This window comes from Rhincodon typus, chromosome 30, assembly GCF_021869965.1.
Source record: "Rhincodon typus isolate 14 chromosome 30, sRhiTyp1.1, whole genome shotgun sequence".
NCBI classification, from domain to species: Eukaryota; Metazoa; Chordata; class Chondrichthyes; order Orectolobiformes; family Rhincodontidae; genus Rhincodon; species Rhincodon typus.
In genome coordinates this window covers 31,653,330-31,657,914 of record NC_063361.1, presented here as the reverse complement: position 1 = coordinate 31,657,914, position 4,585 = coordinate 31,653,330, and the positions used below count along the sequence as shown (strand labels likewise).

Below are 4,585 nucleotides of genomic sequence, written 5' to 3'. Positions count from 1 at the left end.
AAAACGATCAAATTTGAATCTGATGGTTTTGACAACCTAGCGTCAATCCGATTATAAAAATTTGATGTGTCATCGGGGGTATAAACGAAGGGGCAGTTGGAAAATTGGCAGAGCTGACTGCTATCTCATAGAGATAATAGCTCTCAGCTCTGAGAGAAAGCACCATCTATTCACAATGATACCATGGCATTCCTAGCTAAGATTCCTGACAGAAGAATTCACAGAGAAAGCATTCCTGACAGACGAATTGATGGAGAAGACAGAAAACATTGTGGAAGATGTAACCTGGCTGTAATTTTGAGAGACTAAATTCTATTGTTTTGTTAAGTAAGTGGGACTCATATTTATTGGAACAGCATACCATTAGAATCTTGCGATTTTCAGAAACAGTAGTTAGAAGGGATTTTGTTCTCTTTGTTAATAGTTTAGTTACTTTGTTCACTTTTAGAGTTAGATAAATAAATTGTTACTTGATGCTTGTAAAGTTGAGTGTCAGGGATTTATTTGATTTAACTACTAGAAGTTGCTGAAAGACAGGTTACACCCCTCTTCACACTCCTTTGGCAGATTTTCGGGTGAGGTGCTCCTCTTCGGATGTTTTGATTTTAGTTCTCAGAGGGAGGTCAACCTCCACTTATAACAACCACTATGTACATATGGAGTCATAGAGTAGAGTAATGTAGCGTGGAAGTAGGCCCTTTGGCTCAAACTGGTCGATGCTGACCATGGTGCCCACTCAGCTAGTTCCAATTGCCTGCATTTGGTCCATATCCCTCTAAACCCTTCCCATCCATGTACCTATACAATTTTTTTTTTAAATGTTGCAATTGTACCTGACTCAACCACTTTCTCTGGCAGCCTATTCCATATATGCACCACTCTCTGTGTGAAGAAGTTGCCCCTCTGGTCTCTCTTAAATCTTTCCTCTCTCACCTTAAACCTATGCCCTCTAGTTTTTAATTCCTCATCCCTGAGAAAAAGACTTATAAGCATACATCCTAGCTATGCCCCAGAGATAGTAGGAACTGCAGATGCTGGAGAAACTGAGATAACAAGGTGTAGAGCTGGATGAACACAGCAGGCCAAGCAGCATCAGAGGAGCAGGAAGGCTGACGTTTCCGGCCTACAGCCAAAACGCCAGCCTTTCTATGCCCCTCTTGATTTTATACACCTCAATAAGGTCACCCCTCATTCTCCTACATTCCAAGGAATAAAGTCCTATCCTGGCCAACCTCTCCCCATAACTCAGGCTTACTTGTCCTGGCAACATCCTCGTAAATCTTCTTTGCACACTTTCCAGTTTAACTATGTCCTTCTTACAACAGGGTGACCAGAACTGTACACAATACTCCAAGTGCAGCCTCACCAAAGAAGGTGTTTCCCAGGTTCCAGGGATATTCCCACATGCCCCTGCTCTGAGAGGATACGAATTGACAGTGACAGATTTCCTCAATGGAACCATTTCTGAATGCACTACCCTCAGACTGCACTTGGCGTCTCACTTTCTGCACTAACCCCCGCCTTCACTCTCTTTCTGTGACACTGCTGTAATCTGAGAAATCGAGTCCTGTTTGGAAGGCAGTATATATCAGGGTCCTCTCTGCTTCCTTTTCAGTCTGTTTCGCAATGTTGGACATCTTCCTGCTGATGTTTTTCGCCATTGTGAGTTTAGTGATTCTGTCCTACATCATCTATGTTCTGTAAGGAGATGGAAGCACCAGCAGCACCAACAATAACCGGGCGCTTTCAGAAAGCTGCAAGGCGGAGCCTCTTGGAACCATGAGCCATGGCTGGCATTGCGTTTTTCCTCAGGTTTGCACACGGCATTATTCCTGAAAACAATCATTTCTGCAATTTTTTTTAAACATCTTCCACTGGGTGGGTTCAAAGAAAAATTTCTGGAATTGCAATTCCCTTCTGTCGAGTTGCAAATTTCCAAAACAAAAAATCCTATAGCTTACGTCTCTTTTTTTTTGGTTGGGTTTTATTTATTTAGATTTTACCTGAAAGACTGTCCGGAGATGTCACCGGGTTTCTTTTGTCCCATGTTTTGTTGAGATCTAGGTTTCACCCGGAAATGCTGATTGACGGTTTATGGAACTAATTGAAAACGCAGAGATGTTGTCGATTCTAATAGTGCTGTGTCAGTCCCGGTCTAATCTGTAGCTGAGAGGTTGGATTCGAGACCTAATGCATTAAATAGTTTGGGAAATGTCTTATGGATTTAAAGAAAAAAGCGACTAGCCTGCCCTGGAATCTCCTAATTCCCATTAATCCCCAGCTGTCTTGTTCCAGGAGGTATATCTGGCCAATTTATTTTTCTGTCTCAAGTACATCTTTGGATTTTGCACACATGATGGACCCCTGCCACTTACTGTTTCTTTCAAACCACCAAGTTTGCCTCTTCCCCCTTAACCATTCTGTTAACTGCTTTACGAGCTTGTGTATAACATCAATCTGCAGATGGTTGCCATACCCATTTAGTTCCAGGTTTTAGTTTAAACTCGACTATCTGCCGTGGTGGGATTCAAACCCATATCTCCAGAACATTAGCCTCTGGATTACTAGTCCAAAGACATTGCCATAGTGCTGTGACCTGGCTGTGTTAGTGTTTAGTGCTAGCTTATGGCTTTCCTCTGTTGAAAGATTCTCAGCTCAAGTCTCATTCCAGAGTCTGAAGCACCAAGCCTAGGGTCAGGTCTCAACTTCTTATGAGACTTGGTATCATGATTTGTTTAATTAGTATCCCATGAAGTGCCTTGAGCTATTTAAAGGTGCTTTACAAAAGCAAATGTTTGCTTTAATGATGGCTCCACATTCAAACAGTCTCTGGACATGCACTTGACTCACACAGATAACGCCTGCATATGGCAGACCACAGTCTCCTGCAGGACTGAATCCCACTTGTGAACTGGATAAATGCGAGTGGTTTCATCAGTTATAGAACAGAAAGAACAAAGAAAATTACAGCACAGGAACAGGCTCTTCGGCCCTCCAAGCTTGCGTCGATCCAGATCCTCTATCTAAACCTTTCACCTATTTTCCAAGGATCTGCTCCCTGCCCATTCATGTATCTGTCTAGATACATGTTAAATGACGCTATTGTGCCCGCCTCTACCACCTCCGCTGGCAACGCATTCCAGACACCCACCACCCTCTGCATAAAGAACTTTCCACACATATCTCCCTTAATCTTTTCCCCTCTCACCTTGAAATCGTGACCCCTAGTAATTGAATCCCCCACTCTGGGAAAAAGTTTCTTGCTATCCACCCTGTCTATACCTGTCATGATTTTGTAGACCTCAATCAGGTCCCCCCTCAACCTCCGTCTTTCTAATGTAAATAATCCTAATCTACTCAACCTCTCTTCATAGCTAGCGCCCTCCATGTATGAATATTTTACTTGAAGAATTTTAAGATTAAATATTACTTGGTTATCTTACCTCCCCCACCCCCACTCCCCCGCCCCGCAGGGCAAACCTGATTGCTAAACTGCAAAGATTAATATGTCTACTGTAGCAGCATGGTGGCTCAGTGGTTAGCCCTGCTGACTTTCAGCGGCAGGGACCCGGGTTTGATTCCACCCTCAGGTGACAGTCTGTGTACACGTTCTCCCTGAGTCTGTGCGAGTTTGCCTCGGTTTCCTCCCATAGTCCAAAGATGTGCAGGTTAGGTGAGTTGGTTATGTTAAATTGCCCCATAGTGTCCAGGGATGTGTAGGTTAGGTGGATTAGCCATGGGAAGTGCAGGGTGATGGGGTGGGTCTGGGAGGGATACTCTTTGGAGGGTTGGTGTAGACTTGATGGGCCAAATGGCCTGCTCCCACACTGTAGGGATTCTATACTATTTTCTCTTAGGACCATAATGGAATGTTCCAGAAGTAGTTGCATATACTTTACACAATTGCCTTTGTGCTTTTTGACATGCAACAAAACTTTTCTTCTTACAGTTGGCCCTCAGCAGTAATGAGGGATCCCCATGTTGGACTGTTAAGACCGTTTTTCTTGGATTCATCTCCTCAGTGGGACGGTGTAGAATCCTAATGAACGGAGGCACCTGCTGAGCTACATCGAGTCACCGTCACAAAGATTGATAGGTACCTAGAGTTTTCCTGAAACAAACACCATCCATCCCAGTTTTGTTTCCAGAAGATCTCAAGATGTTGGCAGATGAACACTCCTGGCCATTGTGTTGGACCATGCCTTCGGGTCGGAAATTAAAACTGTTGAAATATGGAACCATGTGTATCTCTTTTGGGTTGGTCAGCTGTGTATTCTGTCAGTAGATTAGGAAGTGATGTCTGTTCAGTTCAAGGTGGTTTTCAGATACTTCACGTTGCACATCTGTAGACATGAGCTCAGCATCTTCAAACCTGCATTAATTATGTGTACACTAGGTACCGTGCTGTGGCCTGACTATTCGCAAAGAGAAAGTTAGATTAAGATAGCGGCAGGCAGACAGCGAATCTGTTGTACTTTATGCTTGTTTATCTAATAATTCAGAATTGAGACTGTGAAGATATTTTTAATCAAAAGCAGAATATTGCAAATGCTGGATATGTAAAATAGGAATGTGCAATAAGAAA

At 43.2% G+C, this 4,585-nt stretch overlaps 1 long non-coding RNA gene across 1 annotated transcript; it reads left to right on the top strand.

Annotated features, from left to right (window-relative positions):
- Positions 1 to 1,546: 1,546 nt before the first annotated feature.
- On the top strand, positions 1,547 to 4,235 carry LOC125486587. The gene is made up of 2 exons (XR_007265234.1): positions 1,547 to 1,812; positions 3,950 to 4,235. It is a non-coding gene; the product is annotated as an uncharacterized LOC125486587 (long non-coding RNA).
- The last annotated feature ends 350 nt before the right edge of the window (positions 4,236 to 4,585 follow it).